Source organism: Dendropsophus ebraccatus, chromosome 9, assembly GCF_027789765.1.
Source record: "Dendropsophus ebraccatus isolate aDenEbr1 chromosome 9, aDenEbr1.pat, whole genome shotgun sequence".
NCBI lineage: Eukaryota > Metazoa > Chordata > Amphibia > Anura > Hylidae > Dendropsophus > Dendropsophus ebraccatus.
In genome coordinates this window covers 21,643,125-21,658,912 of record NC_091462.1, presented here as the reverse complement: position 1 = coordinate 21,658,912, position 15,788 = coordinate 21,643,125, and positions in this window count along the sequence as shown.

The following is a 15,788-nucleotide window of genomic DNA, read 5'->3' as shown; positions in this document are numbered from 1 at the left end:
TGGAATCTGATTGGTTGCTAGGGGCAACTGAGCCAGTTTCACTTTACACCATGTTTGATAAATCTCCCCATATAGTATATCTATATATATATATATATATAGATATATCTATATATCTATAATATATATATATCTAATATATATATATATATATATATATATATATATATATATATACTGTACAATATATATAAACTATAGCTTTATATACATCAGCCAAACCACTGCTTTTAGAGCAGAGTAGTGGTCAATAACCTAGACAGTGAGCTGTCAGCAATGGGAGGAAAGAGCAGCATATCAGGAGGAGGAAAGTTTGCTTAACAAATGTTTTTGCAAAAATGTATAACTTGATGAGTCCTACAAGATTAACTACATAAGTTATGATGGGAATATCCCTTTAAGAGTAGTTTCACACACACCGTTTTGCAGTAGATTTTCTGCTGCGGATCCGCAGCAGATAAGATCTAAATAGCTGTCGTTGTCATTACAAATTAAGTTTAGTTTAGCAAAAACTAAGCCTAATCATATGATTTTTTTCGACTTAAAAAAAGTTACAAATTTTAGAATGCGAGAAACGTGTTGTAGAGGTCCTTATGATGTGGCCGGTTTGGGGTCGGCCTTTCTCCCGGTGTCGGTATTTTGAAAAAAAACTAATTTTATTGTTGCAGCGGGACAGAGAGTCAATCTGTCGTGGCCTAGAGCGTCTGTGCCCTAGGCCTGCAGCGCCTCTCTCCCCACCTCCCTTCACTGTCAGCACACCCCTGGGCTGGATGGAAACGGGGAGAGAGGCGCAACAGGCCTAGGGCACGACAGATTGACTCCCGGTCCCGCTGCAGCAATAAAATTAGTTTTTCTTCAAAACTGAGCACCGGGAGAAAGACCGACTCCAAACCGGACACAGCGTCTACAACGCAGTACCTGCGGTTTGGGGGTAGCTACATGCCGGTACAGATTCACTGTAAGTCACATGATTTGCAAAGGGAAAACATCACAGATTAAAACATCGTAAAAAAATTACTAAAACTATCAAATTCTTAGGGTCCATTTACAGAGATAGATTATCTGACAGATTATCTGCCAAAGATTTGAAGCCAAAGCCAGGAATGGATTTGAAAAGAGGAGAAGTCTCAGGCTTTCCTTTATAACCTGATCTCTGTTTATAGTCTGTTCCTGGCTTTGGCTTCAAATCTTTGGCATATAATCTTTCTGTGTAAATGGACCCTAAGACCAGTAAACCAGGTGATGGGGAACCTTCGGACCTCTGGCTGTTGCGAAACTACACAATTCCCATCATCTCCTTTGGTTGTCCAGGCATGATGGGAGTTGTAGTTTTGCAGTAGTTGGAGGGCCTAAGGTTCCCCGTCTCTGGTGTAAACTTAGAGGAGCGGACTTTAAATCCGCCACATTTATCCCAGTGACGAATCTAGCGCACAGGTGTAAAGCCTGCGGCCTGTCAGCTGTTCCCAAACTACAATTCCCATCATGCCTAGACAGCCAAAGCATGCTGGGAATTGTAGTTTTGTCATAGCTGGAGGGCACCAGGTTTGACCCCCTGTCATCTAGTCCATCTGAAGTTTAGACCATTTATTGGTTTATTTTACTTTTTTTTTTTTTTTTGCATTTTTCAAGGCACAGCAGCTCTATGGACCCAGTGGAAAAATAAGCGAAAATGCATAATACATACAACTACAGGGTCACATCTACAATCCGCAGACAAAACAGTAAGTGTGAACATCCCCCAAGAGCCTTTACTTTCCCCAGATCCTCCCTTCTCAGCTGAGAGCTGCTATATATATATAAGACAGGCAGGCCGGCCTCATTTGCTTATGTCATGTTTTCCATAGACAAACATAGAGCAGCTGTTCGGCTCAGTCATAGCAGAGGCGAGCGGTTCCCTGCAGCTCCTATATGCCTGGTTCTAGTCACTGCACCTATATCCCCGCTCCTCTGCTTCTTCCCCTGCCGTCCTGTCATGGCAGATATTAAATGGAAGGGAGGATAACCCTGCAGCAGGGCCAGCGTGTAACATGTCACCCTGGAGTGACCCGCTTTTGGCTTTGCTTTTCAATCTGGGATTCCCTTAGGTCTGTCCAAATTCCAGAGCAGTGTCATGTAACCTGTGTGTGCCATTAATCTAAGACATCCCCGGTGCCCGGTGTCCTCCATAACAGTGCAAGGCGTGAAATGCACAATACCTCACGCCTCAGAGGCATTGGAATCACAATTAGATTTCTTCCAGAAACAGCGCCACTCTTGTCCTCAGTTTGGGTGGGGTATTGCAGCTCAGTAATACCATACACAACCTGAAGACAGGGGTGGCACTTTTTTTGCAAGAAAGTAACTTGATTTTTCTGATCCTAGATAACTCCTTTAAAGGGGTTATCCAGTGAAAATATTTTTCTTTTAAATCAACTGGTTTCAGAAAGTTATATTGATTTCTAAATTACTTCTATTAAAAAAATCTCCAGTCTTCCCAGACTTATCAGCTGCTGTATGTCCTGCAGGAAGTGGTGTATTCTTTCCAGTCTGACACAGTGCTCTCTGCTGCCACCTCTGTCCATGTCAGGAACTGTCCAGAGCAGGAGAGGTTTTCTATGGGGATTTGCTGCTGCTCTGGGCTGTTCCTGACATGGACAGTGGTGGCAGCAGAGAGCACTGATATTATAATGCTAGAGAAAGCATAAGGCTGTGTTCACACATGTCGCAGTTTCATTGCGGTACTGTAGCGTTTTTTGATTCTACACCTGTTTCCAACTTCATGAACCGCATTAAAGACCTGATGAAAATCTCTCCGTGTGAGAAGCGATTGCCTACAACTGGCGGCCATGTTTAGGCCGTGTCATAAATCCACAGGTGCAGCTGTCTCAGCTTTGCTGGAGCTGTAAATCATGTGCTTCACGATTCCATGCAGACGTATTATGGGGTCATCACTACATGACGCTAGATGGCGGGATGACAGACGTGTATGTTATGCCGGGCTCGTATACATGTTATACTGAGCTGGGACATTGTCTTCTATGTGTGCGGCTGTGGCATGCAGGATACCTTAGATTTTCTTCCTTTTTAACACAGACGCCCAGTTTACGGTATACAGCTCCACTGTCGGAAGATAACTAGAAAAATTATAAAAAATTCCATGTTGTTTCTTTGGCTTTCAGGATCTGTGCTTGCTGTCATTCACCCAGAATCTTGAATGTTTCCTTGTAATGTGATAAACCCTGCAGCTGCGTCTATCACATAACCGGGACCCATACTCATCCCTGGGAAGGAAGCAATCAGATTCCACCTTTCATTCCTCACAGACTCTTTGGAAAATGAAAGGTGGAATCTGGTTGCTAGGGGCAACTGAGCCAGATTCACTTTACACCATGTTTGATAAATCTCCCCCATGGTGTTTATTATTCCATGGTGTTTTTTACTTAATGTGTGAATAATCCTTTTTTGTGGTTTAGACGTTTTTTTTTTGTGTTTTTTTTCGGCCATCACTTAACCTAATTGCTGGGCGAAAAGGGTACAAAAACACCAGAAAAAAATCCATATGCACAGCAATGGCGTTTTTGAGTTGACCAGAACATGCCCATTAAGGCTGGGTTCACACTACGTATATTTCAGTCAGTATTGTGGTCCTCATATTGCAACCAAAACCAGGAGTGGATTAAAAACACAGAAAGGATCTGTTCACACAATGTTGAAATTGAGTGGATGGCTGCCATATAACAGTAAATAACGGCCATTATTTCAATATAACAGCCGTTGTTCTAAAATAACAGCAAATATTTGCCATTAAATGGCGGCCATCCACTCAATTTCAACATTGTGTGAACAGAGCCTTTCTGTGTTTTTAATCCACTACTGGTTTTGGTTGCAATATGAGGACCACAATACTGACTGAAATATACGTAGTGTGAACCCAGCCTTAGTAAAGTCTATGGGGAAAAAAAGGCCACACCCTCACCATGCTGCATTTTGGAAAAACTGCCAAAAAACCTCAAAAATGCCAGAAAGGAGAGAAAAAAGCCACACCAGAAAAAAGTTAGGCAAATCATAAACTTCCATTGACTTTCAGCTAACATCTGGCCGCTGGTATTATTCCCAAATTTTAAGGCAGTCTCAAGCTAGACTTAGAAAAACATGGTCACTTTCTTCCAGAAAAAGCAACAGTCATGTCCTCAGGTTGGGTGTGTTTTTTGCGGCTCAGTTCCATTGAAGTGAATGGAGCTAAATTGTAATACCGCACACAACCTCGGGAAAGGGGTGGCATTGTTTTTGCAAGAAAGTAACAGTTTTTTCCTCTAATCTTGTATTCCCCCTAAGACCCTGTTTATGTCAACTTTCATGGTATGTTGTCTGTATATGTGAGAAAAAAATGTCAATAAGCTATGTTGGTATACACCATAGAATACCAACAGCGAACCCATTGACTTTATGACCCTGACTTCACGCAGAGTTCTTGAGATGTAAAATGACCCAGCATTTTTTTCCCACTGAATTCTCATTAAAGGGGTACTCTAGTAAAAAAAAAATATGTTTAAAGGACAACTCCGGCGGGACCCCCCCCCAAAAAAAAAAACACAGACACACACAGACACCATACTCACCATCCCTCCGGTGACGATCGCCACTCCATTCGCCCGCCGTCCGCCTCACCGTCACCTGGCTCCGCCGTCCAGCGATGTCTCCTTCTTCCCGGTCCATGAGAGAGAAAAGGCTGCCAGCGCGCTTGCGCACCGGCAGCCTTTTCATTGGCTGGAGCGCATCACATGGCTTCCAGCAAGCTCAGCCAATCAGGGCTGAGCAAGCTGGAAGCCATGTGATGCGCTCCAGCCAATGAAAAGGCTGCTGGTGCGCATGTGCACCAGCAGCCTTTTCTCTCCCATTCACTCTCAATGAAGACGCCGAGGAGGAAGAAGACCCGGACCGCCCCCAGCTCTGACATCACCCGACACCAGAGAAGAGGACCGTGACGACCGTAATAGGTAATGTATATATTCTTTAACTTCCGGGGTGGGGGGTGGGGGGTCGGGGGTCGGAAAGTGGGGGAAGGGGGCCAGACCGGGTATTTAACCACATTACAAAGTTATATAACTTTGTAATGTGTGTTAAATAAGCCAAAAAAAAAAAATTTCGCCGGAGTTGTCCTTTAACAGTCCACTGGTGTCAGAAAGTTGTACAGATTTTTAAATTACTTCTATTTAAAAATCTCAATTCTACCAGTACATATCAGCTGCTGTATGCCCTGCAGGAAGTGGTGTATTCTTTACAGTCTGACACAGTGCTCTCTGCTGCCACCTCTGTCCATATCAGGAACTGTCGAGAGCTGAAGCAAATCCCCAGCTCTCAGAAGACAATAATGAGCAGGAGTTGTTATTAAAGCAGTAATCGTTATTAAAAACAGACTAATACACACTATATACTGTGAATTCAAGTGAAGAATAAAAGTACAGTGGTGCTTGTAATACAAATCTACTCTTAAACCAAAGCAAATCTTAACATAAGAAATCACTGATATGCAGACAATTGGTTCCACACCGCAAAAATAAGGATTTTTTATTCTAAATAAAATTTACTGTGCAGTATAGCAATCAGCGTGGTGTGTTATCTATAGTAACTGCATAAGGTTGAAAGAACAGCAGCAGTTTTTAGATACAGGATGGAACTGCAGATCTACATAATGCAGTAGCGTATTACAACAGCCTGGAATAGAGAAGCAGGGCTGCTGTCAGAGGTCTGTGTGGTCACACCAATGGGGAAGGGTGTGTGTTCAGCATGGACCAATCAGGAAGTAAAAATCACAGAGCTGCGCAGGAGGACAGTAACAGATACTTTTCTATACAGCAGTGTGTACAGCTGAGTGTGAGTGCAGGCACATTATAGCAGCAGTGTGTATAGCTGAGTGGGAGTGCAGGCACATTGTAGCAGCAGTGTGTACAGCTGAGTGTGAGTGCAGGCACATGACAGGGGGTAGCCCAGACCATTCCTTTACCTTACAGTAAGAAACCTCCCTTCCCCCCTTCCGCTGGACCAACCCTCTCGTCCCCGAATAAGACACAGAAACCTGCTTGGAAAAAATTGGCCACAGCAGCCATTTTATTAACAAAACAACATACAAAATATTGCACCAAACATTAACTCCAAATATTAAAACTAAATATAGAAATAAATATATATATATACATATCCAACGGCCAAACAAGTAATGTTAGATACGTATATATATATCGAGCCTTCTTAATGTGCAGGGGGTCCTTGGGGCTCCAATTTCCCAACCAATCTGCTCCCCATCAATTTAAACCTCCAGCCGCCCGCTACCGGCTCAAAGGCCCCACACCCTCTATATAAAGCTCAGCAGATGGCTGTATTGACCATAACTATAACACCGCTCCCCGTGACACCACACTGGCAGGAGCCCAGAACTTCCCCTGATGATACCAGTACATCAGAGGATTGCTACCCATGTACCCCCAAATCAGAATCCAAGACCAACCCCAAGGACCCTCTACACCCGCCACCACGAACATACCTTGAAACCTCAAGTATGTGAGCCCCCCACCAAGACCAGGGCCCGCTCAATCCCTTCTTGAACTCTCAACGCCCACAAATCGGTGCCCACCGCGTTGAGGTGAACACCATCCCCCAGCCAGTAGTTGCCCTGCCCGGCCTCAAAATCCAGATGCCGCACCACCACACCGCCATTCCGGGCCAAAAAACCTCCAATTGCTCTGTTCACCTTAACTCGGGCCTTGTTCAGACGTTCAACCGACCGAGCCTTCCGCCAGCACTGCCTCGGGACAATATCCGACCACACCACCCGCACGTGCGGCCAAGCCACCCATAAGCGCAGGATATCATAGCGTATATCCCGGATCAATTCCCTGAAAGGACGGCTTCCCAAATCGTTCCCCCCCAAATGGAACACAAGCACATCAGGGGCTCTATCCAACCCCACATACCGCTGGAAGTCTGGCAGCGCCCGGTTCCACAGCATGCCCCCCTTTCCCAACCATCGGAGCACCGCCACATTTCGGGAAAAACCGAGCTGTCGACCATCCGGCCTGACCTCCGCCCTCTGCGCTCCCCGAACCACATAAGAATGGCCCAAAATCCACACTAAAAAGGGGGGACCTGTAACGAGAAGAAAAACACAACATGCCGTGCGTCACTCAACTATAAGCGAAGCCCAGACCACCTAAACCAACTGCGGGCGCACATATGATCTATAGCGCCCCGACTCCCACCGCCCAATCCGCCTAACCACCTCAGCACTGAGGCCCCAGCTCGCTGCCTCGGTCGCCGCCCCGATCCTGAATGAATGAGGAGCAAACGCCGACCCGTCCAACCCCAAAGAAACCAAACACTTCCGGAAAATGGCAGAAAACTGAAACCTCGACAGGAATGTACCCCCCGCATGGCGCAGCAATGGGCCACCCTGCAAACCTCTAACCTCCAAAAACTCCCGCAAGCACCGCACCGGACAAACCGCCGAACCAGCCACTGCCCCTAGCGCAACCCGACGCCCCCGTCCGTCCTGATCCGTCTTGGAGCGACGAATCCAGAACAACACCCGACCATCCTCAAGCACCACGTCCTCCCGCAACAAGCCTCCCGGCCGACTACCCGACGGAGACACCAACTCACCCACTCTCAAAGCCCCGAAAAAAGCCCACGAAAAAGCCAAACGAAACAAAAGGAACTCTCCCTGCGACCGACAAATCCCCCCCAAGCAGCCCACAATCCTTTCCAACAACGCAAACGAAACAGGCCTTCTCGAGTCCGGGCGCACCTTGCCCCTACGAAAACCCTTCAAAGCCTGCACCACCAAAAATTCCTTCGTGATATCCCGCAACCCTCGCACTTTAAGCCAGAAAACCAACGCTGACATAAAACGATTGACCCTGGCCACCGACCAACCGCCCCCAGCCACGCTACCCAACCAGCCCAACACAGCCAAAGTCCTGTCACCATCAGAGCAAGCACCTCCCCAACCGCACAACCACTCCTCCCAGACCACCCAATCCGCCGAATACGACCTCCATGTAGCAGACGCCAGAGACGACCGAATCAGTCCACCAACCATCAACAGACCAGAGTCCACAGGTGTGGCGGGCACGGGATCCCCTCCTCGTCGGCCTCCGGAGCCAGGGCTCGAAAACGCTCCCACTGCTGGCGAGAAAGAGAGTCGGCAATGTCATTCTTTACTCCTGGCACGTGCACCGCCACCACCCACGCATTCAAAGACAAGCAACTAAGAACCAGATGTCGCAACAGGCGCACTACTGGAGGCGAAGATGCAGATCCAGTGTTCACCGCAGACACCGCAGCCTCATTATCACAGTGAAATCTGACTTTCCTGTCCCTAAACCTGTCGCCCCAGACACCCACCGCCACCACAATCGGGAACAACTCCAGGAAAGCCAAATTCCGCACCAGACCCGCCTGCTCCCAAGATCCCGGCCAAGACCCCGCGCACCACTGCCCTTGGCAGTATGCCCCGAAACCCACACTCCCAGCCGCATCCGTGAACAACTCCCAATCAACTGAATCCACCACCGGGGCCAACATCAACGACCTACCGTTATAGGTATCCAAGAACCCCGCCCACACAGCCAAATCGTCCCGATGCTCAACCGTCAACCTAATAAAATGATGAGGCGCCCGCACCCCAGCCGTCGCCCCCGCCAGCCGTCTACAAAAAACTCGTCCCATTGGCATAATCCTGCAGGCAAAATTCAATTTGCCCAGCAAGGATTGCAGCTCCTTCAGAGTGATTTTTCGTAATCCTTGCGCCCGCCGCACCTCGGCCTTCAGGGCCACAAGTTTATCCTCCGGCAGCCGGCACTCCATTCTACAGGAATCAATCACGATCCCCAAGAACTTTAGTGCCGTCGCCGGACCCTCTGTTTTTTCCGAAGCCAAGGGGACCCCAAACTGACCGGCAACCCACTCCATGGTACCCAACAAAGTTCCACAAATGGGCGAGTCGGGCGGCCCCACGAACAAAAAGTCGTCCAAGTAGTGAATGACTGACTTCAAGCCCGCCAGGTCCCGCACCGCCCATTCCAGGAAAGAACCAAACGCCTCAAAATAAGCGCAAGACAACGAGCAACCCATTGGGAGGCAACGATCTACATAAAACTTTCCCTCCCAATGACAACCTAACAGCCTCATGCTGTCAGGGTGTACGGGTAACAGGCGGAAAGCGGACTCAATGTCCGTCTTGGCCAGCAGAGCCCCCTGCCCATAGTCCCGCACCCATGCCACAGCGGCGTCGAAAGACGTATAAACCACCGAACAAAGTTCAGGGTCTATACCATCATTCACCGACTGACCATGAGGGTATGACAGATGGTGAATGAGCCGAAATTTATTCGGCTCCTTCTTAGGAACGACCCCCAGCGGAGAAACAACCAAATTGGACAAGGGGAGTGACTCAAAAGGCCCTGCCATCCGCCCCATGGCCACCTCCTTGTCCAATTTTTCCTGAACCACCCGCGGATGCAAATACGCCGACTTCAAATTGCGCAACGAGAAAGGCACCTCATAAGGAGGGGCCGGGATGACAAAGCCACAAGTAAAACCGTCAAACAGCAACAACGCCTTCCCCCTATCCGGGAATCTATCTAGAAACGGTCGCATCGCGCCCACCCTCACCGGCGTCACCCCCATGACCAGAACTACCGCCCCCTCGCCCCTTGCCTTTTCTAAAACACCGCGCCGTGCCGTGCGATGTCCCACCACAAGTCCCGCAGACATGCTTGAATTTACAGGCGCCCCCGTATTTGCACTGGCCCTCGTTAAAGAGCCAGCACAAACCGGACTTGCCGCTCCCCGCTGGCGAGGCCTGTCCGGACGGTCCTGCGTGGCCGGCCGAGCCGGCCCCCCCTGAAAGGGCTGACCATAACGCGCCGAACCCATTACCCGCAGCCACAGACCAATATCTTTTTGGTCCCAGCGAATACTGGGCCTGACCGCCTTACGCTGACGAAACTGTTCGTCGTAGCGGAGCCAAAACTGGCCCCCATAAACACGCTGAGCCTCCCCAATTGAGTCCAGGTAGCAAAACAAAGCCGCGCAGTTCTGCGGCGCCTTGTCGCCGATCACGCTGGCCAAGATCGCAAACGCCTGGAGCCAATTAGAGAAGGTCTGAGGAATAAGACGCCACCGGCGCTTCTCCTCCTCTTCCTTCTTACTCTCAAATCGCTTCCCTTTGTCAAGATTGAACTTATCCAACGGGAGAAGGGAGAAAATCTCCACGTACTCATCCCGGCCAATCTTGTCCCTCACCTCCTGCTTCAGGTGGGCCCCCAACGGCCCCTCAAAACACACATACACCTCCCCTCGAGCCCGATCATCCATCCTCACCCAATCCACCTCCCTATCCTTATCCGTTTGCACTGCAACCGCCACACCCCCTGGACCCCCTACTTCCAACGCCCTACCCCCTGCTGGTATCTCCGCGTCAGTCCATGCCACCGCCGGCGACGCACCCCCCACAGGCCCCCTGCCCCCTCCCGCCAAATATGCCCTAAAACCACTAAACAATTCATGCCACATAGCGCTATCACCGGGCGCACCCCCCCCCCCAACCCCCCCAGGGCCAGCAACCATGGGGGCCCTACCCCCCACCTCCCCCCTAATTACATCAGACACAGAAGACATCACAAGAGACAACTCACCAGGCTGCCCGGGCGCTGTGTTCCCGCCAGCCGGAGGTCCGGGATCTCCATGACGACCGCTCTCACTTGCCGCTGCGCCGTCGTCCACCACTCTCTGAGAGGGAGCAGAACTGGGCTGGCCGCTGCAGGTTCGGCACTGATGGACCGGAGCAGGGGCCCCCGAGCCCCCCGCCGCCACGACACTCCTGGGCCCACTGGGACCCGGTGGCTCCCGAGAAGGGGAACCGATGGCATTGAGGCCGACATCCCTGCGCCCGGCCCGGGCCGTGGGCCAGCGCGAAGTACCAGGACGCCCCCCTGCCGGGGGCGGGCGACAGGCTCCTCCCCCGACTGGATCATCGCCAGGGGAGCTAGCCGCAGCAGCAGGTGCAGGACGACAGGAGGGGGGAGGGGAGCCACGGGCCCGCAGCCTCAGCCTCCCCCGCTCCGCAGAACCCGGCCGCTTCCTCGGATTCCTCCCAGGCCGGGCCCCGCGACCGGTGCGAGGAGGAGGCGGAGCCTGGCCTGTAGGGTCCCCGGAGGGGCTCACATGCTGTCGCCGGGTTCTAACGCCCGCCTCCGGGCTGAGCCGTGTCGGCGGCCGGGAGCGCCGGGAGCTCCGCTGGCGGGGAGGGGGGGAGGAGGGGGAGAGGGGATCAATCTGGAGCTCGGCCGCACCAGAACCCTCACCTGACCGGGCCAGGGATCCCCCGCCAGCATCGCCGGACGGCACCGGACGGAGCGCCGCCCGAATCTGTTCTTCAAACAAGCCGCGGTCTGCAGCCGAAGCGGCCGCCTCCCGCAGCTGATCCAGCAAGGCAGCCAGAGACATGGTAGGCCAGATCTTTCCCTAACTGCCAATCTCCCTGACACTCTTCACACTGCTCTCTCCTCCCGAGTGTTACCATGAGGAGAGAGCCAGTCCCTTAAGTAAACTCTGTCCCCTCCTTGTGCCCTCCCCTACCCCTCCCCTAGCAACTCCCGCGTTATACTTCCTTTCTACCAATTTTAACCCCTTCATGGCTGGACACCCCGTCATGGCGGCTTACCGCTCACGAGGGTCGCGTGCAGCCTTTCTTTATAGCAGGAATGGAGAGGATGGGAAACACAAGGGCTGACAGAGACTGCAGGGAGCAGGAAGGAATGAGCAGGGCAGATGTGGGCACATACATGCAGCACTCTCTGTCCGGGGAGAGAGGAGTTACAGCTATAAAGAGATTACCTCCACAGTCCTGTCCCCTGATGCAAGCCCCATCCTGAAGTGGATCTGCTATGGAAGGTGAGGGAGACTTCCTGGGTCAGAGTACAGGGCTGTAGACCCCGCTATGCAGACAATGTCCCTCCCCCACTCCCCCTCCAACCCAGTACAGGGAGCTCTTAAACCAAAGAAATGCTCTTAAATAAGGATGGTCCGAACCTGCCAAGGTTCGGGTTCGTACGAACCCGAACGCTCGACATCAAATTCCTGCTGTCTGGCCGCTCCGTGCAGCGGGTCCTCCCGCTGTATTCACCCTCTCCACGGAGCGGGCAGACAGCGGGAATCATTGCCGAGAGTTCGGGTTTGTACAAACCCGAACCTCGGCAGGTTCGGACCATCCCTACTCTTAAACCAAGTCACAACTTTGAAAAACTGTGAGCTCTTCTTGCAAAATGCTTTCAATCCAAGTTACTCTTACCCCAAGGTTACACTATATCTGCTAAACTTGCAGTATCAAGCAGGAGAAATGAATAAACTGAAGGAAATGTAACCTTATGCAATAGTATTTATCCACATAATAGTAATCCCACAGCTATAAACTGTTATATGTTACCCAAGATCTCCCGACATGTTTTGATGTTGATGGTGACCTCCTCATGGGAGATGCAATAAGAATATACAGACATTAATAGAAGTCAGATCAGGAAGGAAACATGCTGCAGGGGACGGCTGATTTAGATATTGCTCATCCTCACACCATGTTTTCTTGTCCAGGTTAGATCATAACCTCCCATTATAATCCCTCTCACTGTGGCCGTCGGGTTTTATCTGCCTCTTGTTTGTTTATAGCACTTGATCCAAATAATTGTGCGGAACATCGAGTCTGGACAGAATTACGGATCCGCTAAAGGTAGGGACATTCCCATAAACTTGTATGAGACAATCTGTGCCGCAATTATGGTCCGTACCACAGCTTGTCAGTATTTATTGCGGAGCCACAAAACACAGGTTACCGACAGTGTGAACAGCCCAATAGAAATCAATGGGCCATAAATTTGTCCGTAATTGCAGATCCACAATTACAGACAAACTTACGGAAGGTGTGAATGTAGCCTTATGTAGACTGTATCTAATAGGGTCACGTTCACACACAATAAAATTTTGCTGGTTTTAGCCATAAAATGCCAATAAAACTGTTTTTATGGTTAGAAAAGGCAGTTAGAATGATCAGATTTTCGTACAATAATGTGTTCCTTTGTTGTCACTGTAAAATCCTCCGCCCATATGAGAGGGAAAAAAATCAGCATAAAACAATCATCGATAAATTTGCTGATTCAGCTAATAAAACTGTAACTGTAACCACTTTTTTAACCAGTTTGTCTTAAAAATAAATTTTTACAAACACGTTTAAGTTTTAATGGCTAAAAAGACCATAGTTTTTAAATGTCCAAAAGCCTCTAGTAAAAATATAGAGAAAAAAAAGAACTACAAACAGAACATTAAAGTGTAATAGAATCTATGATGTAGAGTGCACTTAAAGGGGTACTCCGGAGAAAAATGTTTTTGTTTTTTTATTTTCACATCAATTGGTCTTAGAAAGTTATATAGATTTGTAATTTACTTTCATTTAAAATTTCAAGTCTTCCAGTACTTATCTGCTGATGTATGTCCTGCAGGAAGTGGTGTATTCTTTCCAGTCTGACACAGTGCTCTCTGTTGCCACCTCTGCCCATGACAGGAACTGATCAGAGCAGTAGACATTTTATTTTATGGGGATTTGCTACGGCTCTGGACAGTTCCTGACATCGGACAGAGGTGGCAGCAGAGAGCGCTGTGTCAAACTGAAAAATTACACCACTTCTGCAGCTGATAAGTACTGGAAAACTTGAATTTTTTTAAATAAAAATAATTTACAAATCTGTATAACTTTCTGGCAAAAAAAAAAATTCCCCTTTATTACAAAGTTTGTGATATTCAAGACCAATACTTACTTAAATAAAGTTAAAGTAATATAAAGATATAAAAGTTTCCCTATGTCAAACCCAGCTCTGCTACATCTCTCCACCCTCAGATGCCTAAAATCAAAATCAGAGCCTCTAACAAGTTGGGATTTATATGGTCCCTATTGGTAATGAGGTACATCGTGTATCACAGTGCTTGGGTCGTATTCCACCATAACAATCAGTTCTAGGTGCCTTCACTGGGATTAATACGCACAGTTGACCCGATTCGATATTTCGCATAATTATTTGGATCATGTGTTGTAAACAAACAGAGAAGGCACATACATAAAGGTTGGTAACCCGACCACTGCAGCGAGAAGGATTATAATGGGAGGTCATGATCTAAACTGGACAAGAAAACATGGTGTGGAGATGAGCAATTTCTAAATTAGCCGCCCCCCCCGTATCAGCATGTTATCCTTCCTGATCTGACTTCTATTAATGTCCCAGCAGTCATGGTCATCCAGGCAGCAGGGGAGACGTAGCCGTCATTGTTCCAGAGGACGTTGGTGTTTTTGTGTGAAGGTCAGTGTGTCTGATCTCACTAAGGGTTAACACTATGTTCATGCCTCTGATGTATACAACAGGCATATAAAGCCATACTTCAATCATTGGCCACTCTGTTTTTTTTTTGTTTTTTTTTGCTGTATCCCACTTATAACAAATTCCAGGCTGCTTCATGATCCCTGACTACATGATCCCTGACTACATGATCCCTGTCTTCGTGATCCCTGACTACATGATCCCTGTCTTCATGATCTCTGTCTTCATGATCCCCGACTACATGATCCCTGTCTTCGTGATCCCTGACTACATGATCCCTGTCTTCATGATCTCTGTCTTCATGATCCCCGACTACATGATCCCTGTCTTCGTGATCCCTGACTACATGATCCCTGTCTTCGTGATCCCTGTCTTCATGATCTCTGTCTTCATGATCCCCGACTACCTGATTTATAATTACATAAACTCATGATTCCTGTCTTCATGCATGATCTCTGACTCCATAATCCGTGACTACATGATTTCTTATTATATGAGCTTGAAATACACTTTCCCTTATGTCATGATCCCTGATGTTATGATTTATTACTACATGGTCCCAGATTTCATTATATGTGCTACATTATCTAGGCCTTTGTGATCACTGACTACATAACCAATGATTTTTATCATTTCTGCCTCCATTATTTCTGACTACATGAACTTTAATTCCATGTCTAACTATATAATGTCTGAGTACATGATCTCTAACTATATAATGTCTGAGTACATAATCTCTAACTATATAATGTCTGAGTACATGATCTCTAACTATATAATGTCTGAGTACATGATCTCTAACTATATAATGTCTGAGTACATGATCTCTAACTATATAATGTCTGAGTACATGATCTCTAACTATATAATGTCTGAGTACATGATCTGTGATTTCATGATTTCTGGTATGATCCCATGTATGCAGATAGTCTGAGCAGAAGTCTCAGGAGTCACCATAAAGATCTCAGCTGCTTTCCTGGCAGATTATCTCTACATTGTACCTACTTATTTGTTGCCATACATACATTATGCCTACAGACCCTTCTAGAAAGTGTTGTCAGTCCAGGCCTGCACCAAGCAGCAACTGAAAAGATTTCCTGATCTGAGAAAATAGCGACAAGAATATAGTCTGAACAGATCCTGAACTCATAACTCATCACGTCTCCAACCACAGAACGTCTCAGCAATGTCAGTTGTCCCCAATAAATACTTCTATTATCTAGTATGCAGGGTGACCCCAGGCACCGGCCACATAACATGCAGAGAGCACTGGACGCATTCTGAGAGATGATCACATTATATGACGGCTGTGGAGATCAGATGTGCTGTAAGGACAGGGCTGACAGATCTCATAGGGGAGTCAGGAAGATATATATATATATATATATATAT